The following is a 26225-nucleotide window of genomic DNA, read 5'->3' as shown; positions in this document are numbered from 1 at the left end:
CTAGTTCTTGCCTCCCACTTGATATATAATCTTAGGCAGGTTATTTAACATCTCTAATCTTCAGTTTTCTCATCTACAAAATGCAAAATGATGATGATGATAATCCTCTCTCTTTTTTTATACTTAAAGGATATGTACCATTCAGTACAGTTTGTGGCACATTTGTGCCACATGCACTGGTAAAATGTTAGTCACTATTATTGCTTATAGATGGAGTGATTTTGACAAGTGATATGGAATATTCTTTTGTGTCCTGTAAAAACTATTATATTTAGATAAGTCTTACTTTGTAGTAGCATAACTTTTATGTATGCTTAAAATTCCCAGCCACCCTGTGAGATAGGTATCAATACCGTGTGTGTGTGTGTGTGTGTGTGTGTATAAATATATGGTGTTGTGTCAGATACCTTATATACATATATATGTAAACCAAATCTCAGAAGAATTATAAATGTGCCTTCAAATAAGCTTGTTCTGTAAAGTGCATAGTAAAATTGTAATGTGTTTCATCATTATTATTTGCTTATGAATATCCACTGTCCAGGTGCTCAGGAACTAAGCAAAAAAAGAAGTATCTAGTCAACTTGCAAAAAGTCTAACAGGGTACATGCCATCCTATGTGTGTTCTGTGTTACAATGTAGAAAACAATGTAGAAGACAGTTTGTTTCATTTTCCAAGAAATTCCCTCTCTGCTTCAGATTTCCTCCATCAGCATTAAATAGAGAAATGGCCAGGTATGTGTCTCTTGGCACAGGTCTATGGTACCCAATGCCCTTTCTAAATGACCCCCTTACCTTTTTCATCTTTTTTTTTTTTTTTTACCTTTTTTTACCTTTATGCTTTTTTCATCTACTTTCCAATACATATTTGTGCTCTAATATTTTTTCATCTCCTGTCAAATATGCTTCCATCTTCACATAATTGCCATGGCATATCTTATGGTATAAACTGTTCTTTCTTCCTGCCATTCCTATTCCCATTACTTTGTTGGATAAACGTTCACAATTCTTTACACCTCAATATAAACATTCCCCCTATATGTGATCTCCTTATAATAGATTATAATCTACTCATGATAGATTAAAGATCTTTGTCTTTAGCAGTGTATTACACACACACACAGACACAGACACACATACATAATATCATCTTTGGATACCATGTTTTTTAAATAAAATCTGTGTGGGTTTACATGACCTTCAACACTACTAGCTCCCCAGAGGGCTGGAGCAATATCTGTATGAGTGTATTCCTAGAGTGAAGCATGGGGTTTGGAACAAGTATATGTGTTCAACGTTTGTCTGTTGAATTGAGTAGATTCCAGCCAGAAGAAGATTCTTTTAGGGGCTAAACTTTCCTACAAAAATTCCCTAAACCTTGAGAAAAGTTATATGTCAGAATTCAGGCTCCACTCTAAGGAGCTGAGAATCAAATGATCTCAGTTTGTTTTGGCCTCTTCACTTACTAACTCTGTGATTTTGAGCCAATTACTTTGCAACTCAAGCATTGATTAACTCTTTTCTAGCTCTTTCCTTCCTTCCTTCATTCTTTTTCCTCAAGAACATCTTATGTGTGAGGCTTTATACTAGGTGGCTGGGATGCACAAATAAATAGACGTGATTCCCACTCTTAAGGTTTAGATGGACTTAGGATTGGAGTAGTGCAGGGTTAATAGGGGCAACAGGGAAGAAGAAACCAGTTTTATCCAGAATGAGCATGGTGAAGCGAGCTAACTCTTACAGAAAACGTTAACAGTGATGGTCTCTGTAAGAGCCATGTGGATTCAATTCCCAGTACTGTTAAATACTTTTAATGCTGCTGTTGGAGGAGGGTACAGTGCGTTTGTGTGAGTAAGGGAGAACTCTAGTGGATAAATCGCTAATTCTAGGTACAATAAAATAGATTGGCCAGGCGTAGTGGCTCATGCCTGTAATCCCAGTATTTTGGGAGTCCGAGACGGGTAGATCACGAGGTCAGGAGTTTGAGACCAGCCTGGCCAATATGGTGAAACCTCGGCTCTACTAAAAATACAAAAATTAACCGGGTGCGGTGGTGGGTGCCTGTAATCCCAGCTACTTGGGAGGCTGAGGCAGGAGAATCCCTTGAACCTGGACGGTGGAGGTTGCAGTGAGCCGAGACCTCGCCACTGCACTCTAGTCTGGGTGACAGAGCAAGACTCCATCTCGAAAAATAAATAAATAAATAAATAATTTTAAAAAGGTTATAATTTATTACAACTACGAGAATTCCTTTAGCAATCATTAATTTGCCAATCTGTTTTAAAAGTTTTCTTTTTTAAATTAATATGAATTTAAAATATCCACATTTGGCTTTTGACTACTACAGTTTGAGTCCAAAATTACTTACACGAGTAAATGATTGCTTAAGCAAAGCCTGAAGCACAAGTGAAAGGTAACCAAGTGAGAAGGTAGTAAGAAAAAAGACTCCAGCATTAGTAACAGAACTTGGTCTATTAAGAAATCCCATTATCTTAGTGAAAGCAATCAGCGTCATTTTTGGCTGAGTCAGAACTCAGAATATGAAATTTTTTACCCAGCTCTGAGGGCCAGGCCATACTCATACTCTTAGTAGTGTCTCTGGATAACTAGTAGCTTCTACGGAGAGGTTAGCGTAAGAACTAGGATGGGGCTTTGGGTATGAGAATAGCTGAAGGCAGCAGAGGTAAGGGAGTAGAAGCAGCCTAGGGGGTGTTGAGTCCCTGGAGTTGGGAGAGGAAAGGCAGGTTCACCATTCAAAGACATGCCAGTCTTCACTTCTGTCTCTCTTAGTCAGGATTCCACTGCATAGCAATACTTCAGGAGGAAGGTCTTATGTTTTAACTACACCGACATTTCCATCCTTCTAGGTTACAACGTATACTTGAAACAGAAAGTATTCACACTTGCACATCCATCTGACAAGTCAGTCCATGCTGAGTCCAGCTGCTAGCATTGGAAGTACCAGGGTCCAGTCTTAGGCTGGTCTTGTGTCAATTGGCCATAATTAGGAAGTTTGGGTTTGCATGGGACTCTTGGATGGTGGAGGTCAACCAGCATTTGAAGATGGTATAATAGAAAGCAACATAAATTTTAACACTTATTAGCCATGTTGCCTCCAGAAGTTGCTCCCATTATCTGGGTCTTATTTTTCTTATCTCCTAAAATGATTATGAGGATGAAGTGATGTAAAACATGTAAATACTGAAGACCCTGCAAGAATGTACAGAGGCAAGATAAGTTACAGAGTTGAGATGTGAACGAGCCAGACGTGAAAGCTCCAACCCATTTCTAGAACAATGGATCCCAATCAGGACCCGGTCAGGGATAAGTTTGGACACATTTACCCAACCAGTAGAATTTTTTGACTCCATTACTATGAAGCCATCTAGACTGGGAGATGCTCAATAAGATCGCAAAATAAACTCTTTAACACATTACAGTATTCTTAGGGAGAAAAATAATAAAATGAGATATTCTAGGTCAAACGTGTTCCTATTATCAAAATACTAGCTCCATGAACTTGGAGATTTGTTCTGTCCACTGTTATATCTCCAGTGATGGAAACAATGCCTGGCATACAGGAGACACTAAAAAAATTTTAAATGAATGAATGAATTAAAGAACAAATTAATTGACTATAGAGTTGATGTTGAAGACATTGCTCAGTAAACTATGTAGCATCTTCTCTCTGGGATTTTAAGAAGGAAATTTCCCCTAGGGCTAAGGACCAGGAATGACTTTGCTTTTCCAGAGCAGCAACTATTTTTCTTTATCTTACTGATAAAGAGAATCACACTCTTGTTTGCACTGGCTACATGACTCAGAATAAAACTTTTAGCCCTTCTCTAACAAAATATCATTTTACTTTAGTTTGACTGTTTTTTTTAAATTTCCCTTTGAACTTTATTATTTTTTAACTATAAAGTTAATTCTTTAGGGTAGCAGTCCCCAACCTTTTGGGCACCAGGGACGAGCTTTGTAGAAGGCAATTTTTGTATGGACCTGGTGTGGGTATGGTTTCAGGATGATTCAAGCATATTACACTTATTGTCCACTTTATTTCTATTATTATTACATTTTAATATATAACAAAATAATTATACAACTCATCATAATGTAGAATCAGTGCAAGCCCTGAGCTTGTTTTCCTGCAACCAGATGGTCCTATCTGGGGGTGATGGGAGACAGTGACAGATCATCAGACACTAGATTCTCAAAGGAGCACACAACCTAGATCCCTCACATGCACAGTTCACAATAGGGTTCATGATCCTATGAGGATCTAATGCTGTTGCTGATCTGCCAGGGGACAGAGCTCAGGTGATAATGTGAGCAATGGGGAGCAGCTGTAAATAAAGATGAAGCTTCTCTTGTTTACCTGCTGCTTACCTCCTGCTGTGCGGCTTGGTTCCTAACAGGCCACCCACAGTACTGGTCTATGGCCTGGGAATTGGGGACTCGCCGGCCTTAGTGTCTTCATATTGTTTCCTCCAGAACTAGAATTCTCAAAGCTAAGTTCTTGAATTAAGACACCCATTGATGTACACATTTTATTCCTAGGCATGTACTCAAGATCTACACAGAACAAGTCAATTATATGTTCAAGCTAGAGGGTCCTGTTGATTAAAATTGCTAGATAAAACAAAGAACACAGTTACATTTGAATTGCAGATAAACAAAAAATAACTTCTTTAGTATAAGTATATTCCCAAATATACTAAGTGCCTCATACTTTCATCTGATAAATCTGGAAACTGTACTCTTGATAGGTACCCAAACCTAGCTCAGGGAAGAAGTTTGAGACTAAGAGCCCCAATTAACAGGTAGCTAAGGACTTTGGAAGTGCCTGAGACTGATAATTCCACGAGATAGAATGTTTCCCTAGGCACTGTATAGAACTGTCAACCCCTAAAGAAAACAAAAGTGTGGGTCCTGGTCCTTGAAGACCAGCAGTGTGTTATTTCAGAAGCATAAATCTATTGCCTTGAGTTAAGGGGACTCATTTTCCAAGGTTTGGTTTGAAGCAAATATTTTCTGAGAATTATTTGAGATGCTTTCCTCAAAATGCAATCAATGTTCACTACAATATAAAAGGCCTCCTCTTCGTGTCCAATTCCACTTCTGACGGATCTTCCACCTCGTTCACATCTCTGTTAGACTTGACTGTATCTCAGGTCTGTCCCAGTTACTAAGAACTGGCATGAGTTCATGCATCAATAATGCAATTTATGCAGGATGTTTTGCTAGGTTCTTTGCAGATAAAAGAAGGTACAAATCATGGATTCCACCCTCTAGGGGTAGTAAGTCCATATGAGTTATATAGAGCATCATAAAAAATAGCACAAAATGTTAAATATGGTACATAAGTAAAGAATCCATTGAACTGTGTTGTAGATCTAGTGTGTGCTATGCAGATTTCTATGGATATATTGATGAATTATATTATTCAGAAACTGAAACCATCCACAAATTGACTGTTACAATAGGATCCGAAAGAGCCACAGTGTAATTTCATAAAGATATTTGTTGAAGACCTACTGAAATCTAGGCACTGCGTTAAATGCTGGGGACACTGTTTTTTAAAAATATTATTTTAAATGGTTTCTACCATCTTGGAGCTATCAGGCTGGTTAACAAGACTCATATTCAATAAATAAAGATACAAACACATACAAATGCTCCCCCAGTTATGATAAGTTTATATCTTTATAAACCCATTATACATTGAAAATATTGTAAGTTGAAAATGCATGTAAAACACTTAACATACTGAACATTACAGTTTAGCCTAGCCTACCCTAAATGTACTCAGAATACTTACGTTAGCCTACAATTGGGCAAAATCATCGAATACAAAGTCTATTTTATAATAAAGTGTCGAATATCTCATGTCATTTATCGACTATTGTGCTAAAAGTGAAAAACAGATCAGTTCTGTGGGTATCATTGTAAAGCCGATAAATGGTAAGTTGAACCACTGTAAGTGGGGGACCATCTACAATTGCAAATTATGCTAAATCCTATAGAGGAAAGAGATTGAGATGTATGAAAAAGAGTAGCAGAGAAGCCCTGCTTCACAATGAATAGTTAGGAAAAAGTTCTGCAAGAAAGTGACACTTCAGCTCTTTCTGTTAGGAATACTTTCCCTTCTTTTTTGTCTCACTAATTCTTGAAAGGCCCAAGGTAAAAGTAACCTTTCCTTAAAACTTTTCTTTCTTTTTTTTTTTTTTTTTTACCTTTTCCCATTTCTTTATGGGTTAATGGTTTATTCAGGTATTCTGAATCAATTTTAGTAATTTTTACACAATCGATTTGGTAATTTTTTTTGTCTTCTTAGAAGTCTATTGTTTTTACTGACATTTTTATATTTTTATTTTTATTATTTTTTTTTTAAATTAATTTATTATTATTATACTTTAAGTTGTAGGGTACATGTGCATAACATGCAGGTTTGTTACATATGTATACTTGTGCCATGTTGGTGTGCTGCACCCATCAACTCGTCATTTACATCAGGTATAACTCCCAATGCAATCCCTCCCCCCTCCCCCCTCCCCATAATAGGCCCCGGTGTGTGATGTTCCCCTTCCTGAGCCCAAGTGATCTTATTGTTCAGTTCCCACCTATGAGTGAGAACATGCGGTGTTTGGTTTTCTGTTCTTGTGATAGTTTGCTAAGAATGATGGTTTCCAGCTGCATCCATGTCCCTACAAAGGACGCAAACTCATCCTTTTTGATGGCTGCATAGTATTCCATGGTGTATATGTGCCACATTTTCTTAATCCAATCTGTCACTGATGGACATTTGGGTTGATTCCAAGTCTTTGCTATTGTGAATAGTGCTGCAATAAACATACGTGTGCATGTGTCTTTATAGCAGCATAATTTATAATCCTTTGGGTATATACCCAGTAATGGGATGGCTGGGTCATATGGTACATCTAGTTCTAGATCCTTGAGGAATCGCCATACTGTTTTCCATAATGGTTGAACTAGTTTACAATCCCACCAACAGTGTAAAAGTGTTCCTATTTCTCCACATCCTCTCCAGCACCTGTTGTTTCCTGACTTTTTAATGATCGCCATTCTAACTGGTGTGAGATGGTATCTCATTGTGGTTTTGATTTGCATTTCTCTGATGGCCAGTGATGATGAGCATTTTTTCATGTGTCTGTTGGCTGTATGAATGTCTTCTTTTGAGAAATGTCTGTTCATATCCTTTGCCCACTTTTTGATGGGGTTGTTTGTTTTTTTCTTGTAAATTTGTTTGAGTTCTTTGTAGGTTCTGGATATTAGCCCTTTGTCAGATGAGTAGATTGCAAAAATTTTCTCCCATTCTGTAGGTTGCCTGTTCACTCTGATGGTAGTTTCTTTTGCTGTGCAGAAGCTCTTTAATTTAATGAGATCCCATTTGTCAATTTTGGCTTTTGCTGCCGTTGCTTTTGGTGTTTTAGACATGAAGTCTTTGCCCATGCCTATGTCCTGAATGGTACTACCTAGGTTTTCCTCTAGGATTTTTATGGTATTAGGTCTAACATTTAAGTCTCTAATCCATCTTGAATTAATTTTCGTATAAGGAGTAAGGAAAGGATCCAGTTTCAGCTTTCTACTTATGGCTAGCCAATTTTCCCAGCACCATTTATTAAATAGGGAATCCTTCCCCCATTTCTTGTTTCTCTCAGGTTTGTCAAAGATCAGATGGCTGTAGATGTGTGGTATTATTTCTGAGGACTCTGTTCTGTTCCATTGGTCTATATCTCTGTTTTGGTACCAGTACCATGCTGTTTTGGTTACTGTAGCCTTGTAGTATAGTTTGAAGTCAGGTAGCGTGATGCCTCCAGCTTTGTTCTTTTGACTTAGGATTGTCTTGGAGATGCGGGCTCTTTTTTGGTTCCATATGAACTTTAAAGCAGTTTTTTCCAATTCTGTGAAGAAACTCATTGGTAGCCTGATGGGGATGGCATTGAATCTATAAATTACCTTGGGCAGTATGGCCATTTTCACGATATTGATTCTTCCTATCCATGAGCATGGTATGTTCTTCCATTTGTTTGTGTCCTCTTTTATTTCACTGAGCAGTGGTTTGTAGTTCTCCTTGAAGAGGTCCTTTACATCCCTTGTCAGTTGGATTCCTAGGTATTTGATTCTCTTTGAAGCAATTGTGAATGGAAGTTCATTCCTGATTTGGCTCTCTGTTTGTCTGTTACTGGTGTATAAGAATGCTTGTGATTTTTGCACATTAATTTTGTATCCTGAGACTTTGCTGAAGTTGCTTATCAGCTTAAGGAGATTTTGGGCTGAGACAATGGGGTTTTCTAAATATACAATCATGTCATCTGCAAACAGGGACAGTTTGACTTCTTCTTTTCCTAACTGAATACCCTTGATTTCTTTCTCTTGCCTAATTGCCCTAGCCAGAACTTCCAACACTATGTTGAATAGGAGTGGTGAGAGAGGGCATCCCTGTCTTGTGCCAGTTTTCAAAGGGAATTTTTCCAGTTTTTGCCCATTCAGTATGATATTGGCTGTGGGTTTGTCGTAAATAGCTCTTACTATTTTGAGGTACATTCCATCAATACCGAATTTATTGAGCGTTTTTAGCATGAAGGGCTGTTGAATTTTGTCAAAAGCCTTTTCTGCATCTATTGAGATAATCATGTGGTTCTTGTCTTTGGTTCTGTTTATATGCTGGATTATGTTTATTTATTTGCGAATGTTGAACCAGCCTTGCATCCCAGGGATGAAGCCCACTTGATCACGGTGGATAAGCTTTTTGATGTGTTGCTGAATCCGGTTTGCCAGTATTTTATTGAGGATTTTTGCATCGATGTTCATCAGGGATATTGGTCTAAAATTCTCTTTTTTTGTTGTGTCTCTGCCAGGCTTTGGTATCAGGATGATGTTGGCCTCATAAAATGAGTTAGGGAGGATTCCCTCTTTTTCTATTGATTGGAATAGTTTCAGAAGGAATGGTACCAACTCCTCCTTGTACCTCTGGTAGAATTCAGCTGTGAATCCATCTGGTCCTGGACTTTTTTTGGTTGGTAGGCTATTAATTATTGCCTCAATTTCAGAGCCTGCTATTGGTCTATTCAGGGATTCAACTTCTTCCTGGTTTAGTCTTGGAAGAGTGTAAGTGTCCAGGAAATTATCCATTTCTTCTAGATTTTCCAGTTTATTCGCGTAGAGGTGTTTATAGTATTCTCTGATGGTAGTTTGTATTTCTGTGGGGTTGGTGGTGATATCCCCTTTATCATTTTTAATTGCGTCGATTTGATTCTTCTCTCTTTTCTTCTTTATTAGTCTTGCTAGTGGTCTGTCAATTTTGTTGATCTTTTCAAAAAACCAACTCCTGGATTCATTGATTTTTTGGAGAGTTTTTTGTGTCTCTGTCTCCTTCAGTTCTGCTCTGATCTTAGTTATTTCTAGCCTTCTGCTAGCTTTTGAATGTGTTTGCTCTTGCTTCTCTAGTTCTTTTAATTGTGATGTTAGAGTGTCAATTTTAGATCTTTCCTGCTTTCTCTTGTGGGCATTTAGTGCTATAAATTTCCCTCTACACACTGCTTGAAATGTGTCCCAGAGATTCTGGTATGTTGTATCTTTGTTCTCATTGGTTTCAAAGAACATCTTTATTTCTGCCTTCATTTCGTTATGTACCCAGTAGTCATTCAGGAGCAGGTTGTTCAGTTTCCATGTAGTTGAGTGGTTTTGATTTGAGTTTCTTAGTCCTGAGTTCTAGTTTGATTGCACTGTGGTCTGAGAGACAGTTTGTTATAATTTCTGTTCTTGTACATTTGCTGAGGAGTGCTTTACTTCCAATTACGTGGTCGATTTTGGAATAAGTACGATGTGGTGCTGAGAAGAATGTATATTCTGTTGATTTGGGGTGGAGAGTTCTATAGATGTCTATTAGGTCTGCTTGCTGCAGAGATGAGTTCAATTCCTGGATATCCTTGTTAACTTTCTGTCTTGTTGATCTGTCTAATGTTGACAGTGGAGTGTTGAAGTCTCCCATTATTATTGTATGGGAGTCTAAGTCTCTTTGTAAGTCTCTAAGGACTTGCTTTATGAATCTGGGTGCTCCTGTATTGGGTGCATATATGTTTAGGATAGTTAGCTCTTCCTGTTGAATTGATCCCTTTACCATTATGTAATGGTCTTCTTTGTCTCTTTTGATCTTTGATGGTTTAAAGTCTGTTTTATCAGAGACTAGGATTGCAACCCCCGCTTTTTTTTTGTTCTCCATTTGCTTGGTAAATCTTCCTCCATCCCTTTATTTTGAGCCTATGTATGTCTCTGCGTGTGAGATGGGTCTCCTGAATACAGCAGACTGATGGGTCTTGACTCTTTATCCAGTTTGCCAGTCTGTGTCTTTTAATTGGAGCATTTAGTCCATTTACATTTAAGGTTAAGATTGTTATGTGTGAACTTGATCCTGCCATTATGATATTAACTGGTTATTTTGCTTGTTAGTTGATGCAGTTTCTTCCTAGCCTCGATGGTCTTTACATTTTGGCATGTTTTTGCAATGGCTGGTACCAGTTGTTCCTTTCCATGTTTAGTGCTTCCTTCAGGGTCTCTTGTAAGGCAGGCCTAGTGGTGACAAAATCTCTAAGCATTTGCTTATCTGTAAAGGATTTTATTTCTCCTTCACTTATGAAACTTAGTTTGGCTGGATATGAAATTCTGGGTTTAAAATTCTTTTCTTTAAGAATGTTGAATATTGGCCCCCACTCTCTTCTGGCTTGTAGAGTTTCTGCCGAGAGATCTGCTGTTAGTCTGATGGGCTTCCCTTTGTGGGTAACCCGACCTTTCTCTCTGGCTGCCCTTAAGATTTTTTCCTTCATTTCAACTTTGGTGAATCTGGCAATTATGTGTCTTGGAGTTGCTCTTCTCGAGGAGTATCTTTGTGGCGTTCTCTGTATTTCCTGGATTTGAATGTTGGCCTGCCCTACTAGGTTGGGGAAGTTCTCCTGGATGATATCCTGAAGAGTGTTTTCCAACTTGGTTCCATTTTCCCCCTCACTTTCAGGCACCCCAATCAGACGTAGATTTGGTCTTTTTACATAATCCCATACTTCTTGCAGGCTTTGTTCATTTCTTTTTCTTCTTTTTTCTTTTGGTTTCTCTTCTGGCTTCATTTCATTCATTTGATCCTCAATCGCAGACACTCTTTCTTCCAGTTGATCGAGTCGGTTACTGAAGCTTGTGCATTTGTCACGTATTTCTCGTGTCATGGTTTTCATCTCTTTCATTTCGTTTATGACCTTCTCTGCATTAATTACTCTAGCCATCAATTCTTCCACTTTTTTTTCAAGATTTTTAGTTTCTTTGCGCTGGGTACGTAATTCCTCCTTTAGCTCTGAGAAATTTGATGGACTGAAGCCTTCTTCTCTCAACTCGTCAAAGTCATTCTCCGTCCAGCTTTGATCCATTGCTGGTGATGAGCTGCGCTCCTTTGCCGGGGGAGATGCGCTCTTATTTTTTGAATTTCCAGCTTTTCTGCCCTGCTTTTTCCCCATCTTTGTGGTTTTATCTGCCTCTGGTCTTTGATGATGGTGATGTACTGATGGGGTTTTGGTGTAGGTGTCCTTCCTGTTTGATAGTTTTCCTTCTAACAGTCAGGACCCTCAGCTGTAGGTCTGTTGGAGATTGCTTGAGGTCCACTCCAGACCCTGTTTGCCTGGGTATCAGCAGCAGAGGCTGCAGAAGATAGAATATTTCTGAACAGCGAGTGTACCTGTCTGATTCTTGCTTTGGAAGCTTCCTCTCAGGGGTGTACTCCACCCTGTGAGGTGTGGGGTGTCAGACTGCCCCTAGTGGGGGATGTCTCCCAGTTAGGCTACTCAGGGGTCAGGGACCCACTTGAGCAGGGAGTCTGTCCCTTCTCAGATCTCAACCTCCGTGTTGGGAGATCCACTGCTCTCTTCAAAGCTGTCAGACAGAGTCGTTTGCGTCTGCAGAGGTTTCGGCTGTGTTTGTTATTGCCCTGTCCCCAGAGGTGGAGTCTACAGAGACAGGCAGGTTTCCTTGAGCTGCTGTGAGCTCCACCCACTTCGAGCTTCCCAGCAGCTTTGTTTACCTACTTAAGCCTCAGCAATGGCGGGCGCCCCTCCCCCAGCCTGGCTGCTGCCTTGCCGGTAGATCACAGACTGCTGTGCTAGCAATGAGGGAGGCTCCGTGGGTGTGGGACCCTCCCGGCCAGGTGTGGGATATGATCTCCTGGTGTGCCTGTTTGCTTAAAGCGCAGTATTGGGGTGGGAGTTACCCGATTTTCCAGGTGTTGTGTGTCTCAGTTCCCCGGGCTAGGAAAAGGGATTCCCTTCCCCCTTGCGCTTCCCAGGTGAGGCAATGCCTCGCCCTGCTTCAGCTCTTGCTGGTCGGGCTGCAGCAGCTGACCAGCACCGATCGTCCGGCACTCCCCAGTGAGATGAACCCAGTACCTCAGTTGAAAATGCAGAAATCACCGGTCTTCTGTGTCGCTCGCGCTGGGAGTTGGAGACTGGAGCTGTTCCTATTTGGCCATGTTGCTCTGCCCCTCTCCTTAAAACTTTTCATATCTGATGGCCTAAAGCATCATTTACTGGTTTCCCTTTATAGCCTATTTTTTTCACACCCTGACTATATTTAGCAAGAATTTCTATTATATAGTATTGAACATATTGTACTTAATTTATTGAAAAAAGTCAATTGTCCTCCAAACTTCCAAGTACTAAGATTGAAACAGTCTTTCCAGTTGCATCTAAAAACACCAGCCACCACATCCCCAACTCCCAGGATAGCATGCTGCTACTTGAACTTCAGGCTTGATGCCTTTGTCTTGTCTTCTAATTGATAAATTATCTCCCGTTTTCTAAAAGCCAACATTCTTCAAATTAATTTATGTTCCAAAAGGAGTGAGAAATCAACCAGAGAGCAGAATTGATGAGATAATAAAATACTTTCCTTTTCTCTCTTCTTTGTTCCCTCATGAAGTGATCTTCTGGATGACAAGACTTAATTGGAAGATATAATTTAGGATCTAGGAACTTCCTGTTTATAAGGAACTCTAGCAGTGAAGTGTTGATCAGATTCAGATTGGAGCCCCAAGGGCAAAAGGAAGAAAACTGAGAGGGAAATAAATGACCATTGTGTTTTTAATATGGACAGGCAGGGTGACTAGGGGAGAAAGGTAGGCAAATATACGGACAGAACCCGATGAAGTATGGCTCAAATTGGCTGTGTACACCCCGTCTTATTTCTCAGGAACCTAAGAAAATAAGACACACCTGAAAGTGGTGCAGAACCAGTGGAAGACAGGGAATCTTTCAAAAGTCTCATAATATGTTCTAGGGAGTTGTAGGATGCAAATTGTTGTAGTCAGAAAAACGCAGCTTGTAGAGAACAGTAGAAAAATCAAATGAGTGAAGTGATCCAGGTAGGACTGAAGTGACTGGGATCAGGCATGACTCGTCTCATGGAGGCAGCTGCAGTTCAGATCCAGATGTGGCCAAATAGGACCTCTGGCTCACTCTTTCCAGACCATTTATTTGTTTGATATTGTTTTTTCACTATTATTTCTTTTATTCTATCTGGAACACTTTTATTTTGTTTCACTATGAATTACTTTTCATTTAATTAATATCAGTTAACTCAAATTATTAAAAATTGTGTTAATTTTTAATTCTTGAGAGAAACTCTTTGGCAGTATCTACTAAAGATAAACATACCCACCCCTCCAAATCAGAATTTTCAATATTTCCAATGTGCTCACAAAAAATTTGCACAAGTATTCAGCAAAATATGCACACCAAAATATTAACAAAAGCAATCTTTGTATTACTCAGAAATTGTAAGCATCGAAGTTTAAGTATCCCTAAACAGTATAATAAATAAATACGTTTTTGAATAAATAAATGATAAATAAGTTATAAAATAGATACATTTAATCCTTGAACAACACAGGGCTTAGGAACGCCAACCTTCCATGCATTTGAAAATCCACACGTAACTTTTGACTCCCGCAAAACTTAACTACTAATAGCCTATGTTGACCAGAAGCCTTACCAATAACATAAACAGTTGATTAACACAGATTTTGTATGTTGTATGTATTATATACTGTATTTTTATAATAAGCTAGAGAAACAAAAATGTCATTAAGAAAGTCATAAGGAACAGAAAATATAATTATTATTCACGAAGTGAAAGTGGATCTTTATAAAGGTCTTCATCCTTGTCATCTTCATGTTGAGCAAGCTGACAAGGAGGAGAAGAAGGAGGGGTCGTTCTTGCTGTCTCAGGAGTGGCAGAGGATGAAAAGATTGAGAAGATGCAAGGACAGGCCAGAGAGGCAGGCACACTTGGTGTAACTTTATGAAAATATATTGTACTTTTTGTCTGAATTTTTGGTACCAATCCTTTTTCTATTATTTGCTTTTGTTTCAATGCCTGTATCATAGAAGGATCCGTGTCATGAAAGGAGTCAAAAGCAGTCTTGAATCATCAGAACCCTTCCGCCCCATTGTCTAACGTCCATTTGTTTTCTGGAGCTGCTTCTTCTATGTCTTCTTCCTCACTATCTAACACTAGTTCAGAAGCGCTTATCTCCGTTAAGTCATTTTCTGTTAATTCCCCTTGTGTGATGTCTATAATTGAATCTCTCCAAGATTTATATCTTTAAACCCTTTACCACCTATCTTTTTTGTCATATTCACAACCTCTTTGATAATTGTCTTGTTTGGCTTTGTTATGAATCCTGTGACATCATGCACATCTGGACACAGTTTTTCTCCAACAGGAATTTATTGTTTCTGGCTTGACAGCTTTTTCTATAACAATAATGGTATCTTCAGTGGTGCAGTCCTTCCAGATTTTTGTGATGTCTTCCTCTGTCAGAGTTCTCCTCCGTAGTGTTGACAATCCTTTCCATAGAGTACCATGTTTAATGAGCTTTAAATGTCCTTATGACCTCCTGGTCTAGAGACTAAATGAGAGATATTATGTTTTTGGTCAAGTAGGCCACTTTAACACCTTCAGTGTTGAACTCATGGGGCTTTTGGTGGCCAGGGGCATTCTCCAGTATCAAAAGTACTTTAAAATGCATTCCCTTACTGGCAAGATACTTCCTGACTTTAGGAACAAACATAGATGGAACCAATTCAGAAGTGGATTTTTATGGTACAGGCCTTCTTGTACAATGAAAATACTGGCAGCTGGTGTTTATCTTCTCCCTTCAAGGCTTAGGGATTAGCAACTTTATAGGTAAGAGCAATCCTGATGGTTAACCTGAATGTGTTTTCATAAAACATTAAAGTTAACCTGTCTTTTTCTGCCTTAAGTTCTGGCACTCATTTTTCTTCCCTACTAATAAATGTTCTTTGTGGCTTTTTTGTTTTCTTCCAGAATAGGGAACTTTCATCTGTATTAAAAACCTGTTCAGGCGAATATCCTTTAACCTTAATGATTTTCTTAATGGCATCTGAAAGCTCATCTGATGCCTCCTGATGGGCAGAAACAGCTTCCTCTATTATTTTGACTTTTTAAAGTCAAATCTCTTTCTAAAAGTATCAAACCATCCTTTGCTGGCATTAAATTCTTCAGCTTTAGCTCCTCACCTTCCTTTTGCTTTAAATTGCCATATAATGATGTCACTTTTCCTGCATTCATATTAGAGTCTATAAGTATGCCTTTCTTATTACTTTTTTTTTTTTTTTTTTTTTAACAGTGGCTCTTATGCTGAATTCATTTATCTTCAAATGGTGAGTAGCCATAGCTGCAGACCTTAATCTACAGTACATATTAAGCAATGCAACTTTTTCTTGCAATATCAGAACTTTTCTTTGCTTCTTGGAAGTAAAACTAGTAGCACTTTATATGTGTTCCATAGTGTTATTCAAGATTTATAGTATTGCATTAAACATAGTGAACAATACAGAAGAACTTTGAGAGATCACATTTTACTGTGATACACAATTTATTTGAGAGATTAACTGCTCATTCAGAGATGACAAGTGTCACAAAGCATTTATACTTGGAACCCTTGAACTCACAACTATAGCAAGAGAAGGTGGCTACAAAATTATTACAGAAGTACAGTACCTACTACAATAAATTTTATGCAGTTATGATTTAATACTGCACACTTAAACTTATTTACATTTCTCTCTATTGCAAACGGTACCATGTATGGTCTGTAAGTGTTTGTGTAAGCTTTGATAAATTTTAACTTTTATAATAGATTCATGTATATTTTATGGTAGCAAAAATGATAAGATAGATCTGTATTTAAATATATTTCATGGGCCAGGTGCAGTGGCTCATGCATGTAATTCCAGAACTCTGGGAGGGCAAGGCGGGAGGATCACTTGAGGCCAGGAGTTCAAGATCAGTCTGGTCAACATGGTGAAAACCCGTCTCTACTAAAAATATGAAAAAACCAATTAGCTGGGTGTGGTGGCATGCACCTGTAATCCCAGGTACTTGGGAGGCTGAGATGCACCTGTAATCCCAGGTACTTGGGAGGCTGAGACAGGAGAATCACTTGAACCAAGGAGTGGAGGTTGCAGTGAGCTGAGATCATGCCATTGCACTCCGGCCTAGGCAACAGAGTTAGACTGTCAAGATAAATAAATAAATAAATAAATAAATAAATAAATAAAATCATTTCTGTTTTCATAGCATTACTTTAATTTTTTTTTAAATATTTCTAGGCTATGCGGTTTGTCTGAAAATTTCTTAAAATTCTTGCAAATCCCCCAATTTTTTCCAATGTGTTTATTGAAAGAATCTGTGAATAAGTGACCCACATGCTTCAAATTGATGTTGTTTAAGGGCCAACTGTACATAAGCAGTGAAGTAAATAAATTACGGAATGAAATATTTTACAATATACAACTTACTGCTATGTGCAACAAAATGAATGAATTTTATTATATTTGATTAAACATCAAAAGGCATAAAATGTGCATACGAAAATGATTTAATTCAGAGGGAAAACTTACAATATAAAAACAGTCAAAACTAACGAAGACATAAAGATAGTGAGAAGATGATAATGATAGGTCAGTACATAAATGGGCATTTTTGGGTACTGGTAAAAATTTTAGTAATATACAGATGTCTTCATTTTTAAGTATTTGTTGAGCTGTACACTTACAACATAGAGTTTTTGTGTGTGTGGATATTACACTTCAAATAAAAATTATTTAAAAAATAGACATGTAGAAGGACATGAAGTGCTTTTGATCCTGTGATATACATGAAGAAATGGATACAATAAAAATAATACCTTTTGACTAATCTGTCAAATGGTGCTAGAAGAGATCAGGAGATCTATTGTACAAATGGCGAATGTAGTTAATAACAATATATTATATATTTAAAAACTGCCAAGTAGATATTAAGTGTTCTTGCCACAAAAAATATAAGTATGTGAAGTAATAGATATGCTGATTAACTTGATTAAGCCATTTTGCAAGGTACACATACATTAAAACATCTTGTTGTACCCCATAAATATATGCATTTTAATTTGTAAATTTAAATCCTTTTAAGTGCTAGATTTAAAGAAGCTTTGTTGAATTGAAGACATCAATTATAAGACAGAAGTAGAAAACTGTCTTTTTTTTTGCATACATCATGATTATGTACATTAAAAGTCATTACAGTGTATTAAAAATAAATAAATAAGCATGAGAGCAGTGACTTCAACAATGCTTCAAGACAAAAGGTCAATATATAAAAATCACCTGTATTTCTATACTCTAGCAATTAACAATTGAAAATTAAACATTTTAAAATTAATATTTACTTTAGCATCAAAAGCATAAAATCCTTTTGAAAACTTTTAACACAAGTTGTACAAGACTGCAACACTAAAATTTTAAAATCATTGTTGAGACAAGTTAAAGTAGTAAATAAAATGAAAGTTATACCAATTTCATGAGATGGAAGGTCAATATTATTAAGATGTTAATGCTTCTCAAATAGATTTACATATTCAGCCATCCCAATTAAATATTCAGCAGGACATTGTGGTAAAAACTGATAAGCATTTTATTACATTGATATGGATATTCAAAGGCCCTGGAATAGCTAAAACAATCTTGAAAAGAAAAAAAAATTGGCAGATTTGTATTATTTAATTTAAAGACATTTTAAAGCTACAGTAGTTAAGACTATAGTTAAGATTAAGACAGTGTGATCCTGGTGTCAGGCTAAACAAATAGATCAATGGAAAATAACAGAAAGTCATAAAGTAGACAGACATTGATGCAATTAATTAATTTATGGCAAAACTGTAAGTACAATTTAATGGGAAAATGAATGTCCTCTTAAAATAGTGGTCTAGAATAATTCTATTCACGACCCAAAATAATTATTTCAAGACGGATTATTTTCCTAAGAGGAAAGCCAAAACAATATTTTATTTATTTCATGTAATTTTTCTTGCTCTGTCACCCAGGCTGGAGAGCAGTGGCATGATCATGGCTCACTACAGCCTTGACATTTGGCACTCAAGTGATCTTCCTGTCTCAGCTTCCCAAGTAGCTGGGACTAAAAGCATGCAACACCATGCCTTGGTAACTTTTAATTATTTATTTATTTATTTATTTATTTATTTATTTTTTGAGATGGAGTCTTGCTCATTGCCCAGGCTGGAGTGCAGTGGCTTGATGTCAGCTCACTGCAAGCTCCGCCTCCCGGGTTCAAGCCATTCTCCTGTCTCAGCCTCCCGAGTAGCTGGGACTACAGGCGCCCGCCACCACGCCTGGCTAATTTTTTTTGTATTTTTAGCAGAGACGGGGTTTCACTGTGTTAGCCAGGATGGTCTCGATCTCCTGACCTCGTGATCCGCCCGCCTCAGCCTCCCAAAGTGCTGGGATTACAGGCGTGAGCCACCGCGCCTGGCCAACTTTTAATTTTTTTAAAAAATTTACCCAACATAGGTTTCTCCATATGTTTCCCAGGCTGGTCTCGAACCCCCAGGCTCAAGCAATTCTCCCACTTCAGCCTCCCAAAATGCTGAGATTATATACATGAGCCACCATACCCAGCCTACAGTCTTTATTTTGTATACATAATGCTGCAAAGAAACAGAATGTCATAGCAAACTTGGCATAGGCAATGATCCCTGAGACAAACACAAAATGAACTAACCATAAATGTGGAAAAAATGGATTTCATCAAAATTAAAGACTTCTGTTGATCTAAGGACTCCTTTAAGAGAAGTGGCAAGTTACAGAATTGGAGGAAATATGCATAGTACATATTTATCACAAAGAACTTATATCCAAAATATTTAAAGAACTCCTTTACATCAAGAATAAAAATACAAATAATCCAAGAAAAAAATGGGCAAAATACTTGAAGAGGCACTTCACAGAAGAAGATATGCAAGAAACCAAGAGCCACAAGAGAAGGTGCTCAACATCATTAGTCTCTAGGAAATGGAAATTAAGACCACATTGAGATACCACTTCACACCTGCTAAAATGACTAAAATTAAAAATTTTGGCAAGTTTGTGGAGCAAATAAAATTCTTACATTGCTGATGGAAATGTAAAGTGATTTTTAAAAAATGCTTCAGAAACTTGCTTCTTATAAAATTAAACATATTCCTGCCACCTGACTAATAAATTCCACTTCTAGATATGTTTCCAGAAAAATATGAAATTATATGTCTAAACAATTCTTACAAGAATATGCATAGCAGATTTACTTTTCAGCCAAAAATTTCTAGCAATAGGAGAATGTATAAACATATTGTAGTATACTCATACAATGGCATCTTTCACAGACATGATGTTAAACACATTTTGTTAAATAGACATAAGAGTATATATATTATATAATAACATTTATATAAAATTCTAGAACAGGCACAATTCTGCTGAAATCTATCATGTTAGTAGTTTTGTTAGGCTAAGATTGGGGATTGACTGCAAATGGGAATGAGGAAACTTTCTGGGATAACAGAAGTGCTCTCTATCTTCACTGGTAGGGTATTACATGGATGTATACATTTCTGAATAAGTTATCTAACTATACACTTAAGTTTTGTGTGTTGTCTTTTTTTTTTTTTTTTCTGAGATGGAGTCTTGCTCCGTTGCCCAGGCTGACGTGCAGTGGCACGATTTTGGCTCACTGCAACCTCCACCTCCTAGGTTCAAGAGATTCTCCTGCCTCAGCCTCCAGAGTAGCTGGGATTATAGATGCGCGCCACCACACCTGGCTAATTTTTGTATTTTTAGTACAGACAGGGTTTCACCATGTTGGCCGGGCTGGTCTTGAACTCCTGACTTCGTGATCCACCTACCTCGGCCTCCCAAATTGCTGAGATTACAGGCATGAGCCTCCGTGTCTGGCCTGTATTTTCTTAAAGTTAATGATACCACATATATGTATATCAACAAAAAAGTCCTTAAATTTGGCAGACTGCTGGATTTAAGTTCTGACACTAAAAACTATGTGTCTTTTGACAAGTGACTTCACTTCTCTAAGCCTCAGTTTTTCTACCTACATAAAAGAATATTTATGCTATCAAACAAAAATCTTCCTTTGAGAAATACACTAATCTATATCATCTAACATTATTCTGGGCACATAATAGTCACTCCATAAATATTAACCATTATTATTAGGGATTGATCACTAATTTTTTTCTCATCTTTGGACTTTGGCAAAATTCACTCTAAACTTAGGAAAGGAGAGTCAAACAAGGCGCAACATGACATGTAGAAAAAGCCCTTGTCTGGGAATCATGAAACTCACGTCCTAGCCTAGTGTAGCAATAACCATAGTGTTGTTTAGCAGGAGAAAACATGACCAATTAGAAAAAGAAGTACTTTGGAGGCACAGAGATTTGGGGTTGAATCCTGCCTGCATAGTTTATAAGCAAATTACTCACAACAGCTTATAAACTCTACTATGTGACCTTGAGTAAGTGAATTTAACATCTTGAAACCTTAATTTCAATTCATCTCTAAAGTACCAATAAATATGGCTATCTCCAGTTGTCTGGATTAAAAGTGATAGTGCATATAAAGGGCCTGGCACATAGCAAGTCCTCAATAACTACTACAGCAAGCCATCCTTTTCCATAGATTCCACATCTACAGATTCAACCAATAGTGGACCAAAAATAGCAATAAACACAATACAAAGAAAGATAATACAGCATAGCAAACATTTAAATAGCACTTACAATATATTAGGCATTATCAGTAATCTAGCAATTATTTGAAGTATAAAGAAGGATGTGTGTAGTTTATTTGCAAATACTATGCCATTTCATATCAGGGACTTGAACATCCTTGGATTTTGGTATCCATGAGGGTCCTGGAGCCAACCCCTCACACATACTAGGAGATGACTGTGCTTTACTTTCCATTCTTTTCCATTGGTGTACTCATTTGGATATTGTGGACTTCAATTACTTTAGTAAATTAGGCAAATTGATCTCTGAGGCAACTTTAAAATTTTAAATTCTTCTGATTTAAAATGTTTAAACTTGTCAGTACAATCTGTAGGTCTATCAATCTATATTTTTTTAATCTAAGATGAACCAAAAGCTCCTACAGAAATTAATCATACTCTTAAATCTCATAGAAAAAAATATTTCATGGTGGATAACAGGGGCTAGGGAGGTGTGGGACAATGGTTGTTATTGAGATGTTGGACAAAGGATTGCACAACTTGAGTGACTATAGTTAAAAAAATTAAAGCACATCAAAAAAGCAAAAGTATAGATTCACTCAGATTAAGAAGATCTCTGGCCTAAGCTCATCACTGCCTGGGTCACTGTGTTTCCTGTTACTAAGGCTACAAGAGTGTGTTTATACAGGGAGCACATCTTTAACTATCTAAAAAAATAAGATGTAGGGACAGACTGTACACTACTAAGAAAAAATATAAAACCACAAATTCATCTGGGGAGGCTGGATATGACATAACCTTTAATTTGAAGAGTAACATAGTCAAGGAACTCATGTAGAGATGACTTAATTTTCTATTTGGTTGAAAATGAAAATCTCCCCTTTCCTTCATCTGTGTTCCTTAGCACAATGCAGCAATGTGGATTTGTTAGAGATGTCAGCAAAATACATGCAGTGATTTTCCACCATGAATTCCTTTGTAGATTTAAAGAGTCCTAGAAATATATAGAGAAAAGAGTGCTTACTAGTTATCTATTAGAAGTTCCCAGATTTACATGTAGAAACTGGCAGCCAAAAGGGGGAGGATGGCTTGCTCATTTTAATGGATATCAGATCTGGAATAGAATCTAAGGTCTAAGCCTTCTTCGATGATACTCCTCTTTTATGTGTTTCATATTAAGGGTAACTTCGCTTAGAAAAGACAAACCACAAACACATTGGTAATCACAGTTCTTACCATGTGTTTTGCCCAGTAGATTGGGAGGTAGATGTTCCCAATGCAGTCAGTTGAGCTAGATCACTGTGAACGCCAGCTTCATAGATGTACCCTAGTAGCTTACATCTGGTTTTAGTTTATGATTTAAATCAGCTTTGTTGTTGTTTTTGGTTTTTTAAATTTTTTTAAAGTCAAAATGTTGAAAACCACATATAAAGAGAAAATCTTACAAACAGCCAGAGAAAAACAAAACATTTTATTTTTAATACAGAGGCCTCATCAGAAACCATAAACACTAAGAGATAGCAGAATAAAGGTATTTTCAGATAAAGGAAAATAAAAGGAGTTTGTAAGCAGCAAAGATGCACTACCAAGAACACAAAAGGAAGCTTTTTAGGCTGAAAAGAAATAATATGACATAAAAACTTAGTTGTTCAAAAATGAATGAAGGGCATTGGAAGCAGTAAATATCTGCGTTAAAATTAAAGATGATTTCATTTTCCCATTAAATGATTTAATTTACTTATGACTATGTAAAGCAAACTTATAACATTTTGTTGTTGGTATTATAATATATGTATATATGTTAATGACAACTATAGCACATAGAACAAAAAGGAAGTTGCAGGATTTCTACATTTTATATCAAGTAGAACTATACTAACATTAGGTAGAATGTGAAATGTTAAGAATACATATGCTAATCTTTAGAGCAATCACTAAAAGTTATGTAACAAGGTAAAGTTAAAAATCCAATAAATACATTACAATTAAATCCTAAAAAAGTATTCAAGGCTGGGTGTGGTGGCTCACGCCTGTAATCCCAGCACTTTGGGAGGCCAAGGTGGGCAGATCACCAGGTCAGGAGGTCGAAATGGCTGCATTATTGACCAACAGCTTTGTTGCAACCTCATGAGAGATCCTGAAGCAGAATCACTCAACTAATCTGCTTCCTGCTCCCTGACCCACAGAACTGCAAGATGATAAATGTTGCTTTAAGTCACTAAATCTTAGAGTAATTTGATTCAGGACAATTTATAATTATTACAAAGTAAGCATGAGGAGGCTGGGGTAACTATATTAACAATACATAAACTAGGAAAAGAGTTATAATGTAGGAATTATAACAGAGATAAAGAAAATCATTTCAAAATGACAAAAGGGGCAACCTATGAGTCAGCATAATCACAACTATACCCGAAATAACAGTCTCAAAATACCTGAAGCAAATATTGATAGAATTCCTGGGATAAATAAACAATTCCATAAACAAAAAAGAAAATGTTAATACTTTACTCTCAGCAATGGATAACACAACTAGAAAAGAAAAATTAGTAAATGCATAAATGATCTGAATAGCACTATCAAGTACAACCTAATTAGGACCTGTAGAACACAATGCCTCACCTAGATGCACAATGTGTGTTCATCAAGAAAGAACACATACTTGATCACAAGTCTCAGTAAATGTAAAAAAAATGCAGTCATATTATTTGAGTACAATGTAATGCAATTTGAAGTCACTAACAATAAGATACTTAGGATACCCCAAATATCTGAAAATTAAACAAAACAATTCCAAATAATCTACCAAAGAAAAAAGCACAATGAAAATATATAAATTATAAAGAAAATATACTAAAGTATGAAGGATGACAATAAAGAATAGTAAGAAGTTGACAAATATAAGTCCATATATTAGAAGGGTAAAGTCTAAAATATAGATGCTAAGTGTGGTGACTCACACCTTAACCCCAGCACTTTGGGAGACCTAGATGGTAGGATTGCTTGAGCCCAGGAGTTTAAGACAAGCCTGTGCAACTTAGTGAGGCCCCATCTGTAAAAATAAAAAACGAACTAAAATTTAAAAATAAAACAATGAGCAAAGGTCCCACCCTTAGAAATTAAGGGAAAATAGGCCAGGCGCGGTGGCTCACGCCTGTAATTCCAGGACTTTGGGATGCCGAGGTGGGCGGATCATGGGGTCAGGAAATCGAGACCATCCTGGCTAACACGGTGAAACTCCTTCTCTACTAAAAATACAAAAAATTAGCCGGGCGTGGTGGCGGGCGCCTGTAGTCCCGGCTACTGGAGAGGCTGAGGCAGGAGAATGGCGTGAACCTGGGAGGCGGAGCTTGTAGGGGAAAATAAAAGCAAAATAAACTCCAAGTAAGTAAAAATAAATAAGTAAATATGAGCATAAATCAAATAAAAAACAAAATAATAGAGGAAAAAGTAAGATTTGAATCTTTAAAGAAATCACTAAAAATGATAAAAAGTTAGCTAACTGATAAAGATAAAAAATATTGGAATGAAAGAGGGGCTATAACTATAGATCCTCTAGATATTAACAGAATAAGATTATTATTTAATAACTGTACCAACAAATGTGACAATTAAGAGGAAATGGACTAATACCTTGGCAAATACAACTAATCAAAACTGACAAATAATGAAACAGAAAACCCGAGTAACCTTACGTCCGTAAAAGAATTACACACACATAGAGACGTACACACTCACACACACAACTGTGGACCCAGATGGTTTTAATGGTCAATTATACATTAAATATAATACATTAGAAAAAGCAGTATGAATCTTACACAAATTCTTTCAGAAAATAGAAAACAGGTAGGAATACTTTCTCATTTGTTTTCTGCATAAACTTATTACTAAAACCAATGAAAGCATTATTTTAAAGATATACATAATGTTCCTCATGCTCTTGAATGTAAAACTACTTAACAAATATTAACATTAAGGCTTAGGTGAATGATTAGCAAATCATGATATTATATTGCTTTACTTATGTAAGCAAAATATTAAGAATGGATGAGCATGAGTAAGTCAGCCTGCAATGGAAAAATCACATTCCTTTCCTGTTTTCTTTTTCAGAATGTTATGCACTCGGAATCACATAGTATGTAGGTTTTCCAGACTAACTTCTTTGATTTGACAATATGTATAAGAGTTACTTCATTCCTTTTGAATCACTGAATAATATTCCATTGTATGGATGTACCACAGTTTGTTTACCTGCTCACCTTTTGAAGGACATTTTAGTTGCTTTCAATTTTTGATAACTATTAATAAAGCTGCTATAAGCATTCATGTACAGGTTTTTGTGTGCACTAGGTTTTTAAGTCATTTAGGTAAATATCTAGGAAAGCAATGACAGCATATGATAAGCTTATGTTTAGCTTTGTAAGAAACAGCTAATCTGTTTCCCAAAATTTGTTTCCCCACCAGCAATGAATGAGAGTTCCTGTTGCTCCATATTCTCACAGGTATTTGGTATTGTCAATATCTTTGATTTTCGCTGTTCTGATAGTGATGCAATGGCATCTCACTGCTGTTTTAATTTGCAGTTCTCTAATTACATGTTATATTGAAGATCTTTACATATGCTTACTCACCTTCTGTATATCTTTGGTGTGGTATCTCTTGAAGTCTATTGTCAAATTTTTAATTGGGTTGTTTGTTTCACTATTGTTGAATTTTAGGAGTTCTTTGTATATTTCTGATACAATTCCTTTATTAGATATGTGATTTGCAAATATTTCATCTCAGTCTGTGGCTTTTTGTTCTCTTAAAAGTGTATGTCACAGAGAAGACGCTTTTAATTTTAATGAAGTCCAACTTAATAATTTTTTTTCATTCATGGGTCATGATTTTGGGTGTTGTATCTAAACAGTCATCACCAAACCCAAGATTGTCTTAAATTCCTTTCTATATTATCTTCTAGAAATTTTATAATTTATATTTTACATTTAGAAAGATCTATGATCCACTTGAATTAATTTTTATGAAATATAAAATGTCTGCATCTAAATTTATTTTTTTGGCATATGGATGCCCAGTTGTTTTAG

The 26225-nt window shown here is 36.8% G+C and overlaps 1 long non-coding RNA gene across 1 annotated transcript in view; it reads left to right on the top strand.

Moving 5' to 3' along the window:
- LOC135964568 (uncharacterized) overlaps positions 1-26225 on the top strand; it is a 282514-nt gene that overhangs the window by 44117 nt on the left and 212172 nt on the right. The window contains exons 2-3 of the long non-coding RNA XR_010577055.1: positions 15707-15740; positions 25606-25643. This is a non-coding gene — a long non-coding RNA (uncharacterized lncRNA). The remainder of the gene's footprint in view (positions 1-15706; positions 15741-25605; positions 25644-26225) is intronic.

Source organism: Macaca fascicularis, chromosome 8 (assembly GCF_037993035.2).
Source record: "Macaca fascicularis isolate 582-1 chromosome 8, T2T-MFA8v1.1".
Classification (NCBI taxonomy): Eukaryota; Metazoa; Chordata; class Mammalia; order Primates; family Cercopithecidae; genus Macaca; species Macaca fascicularis.
This window is presented reverse-complemented; position numbering and strand designations above follow the sequence as displayed.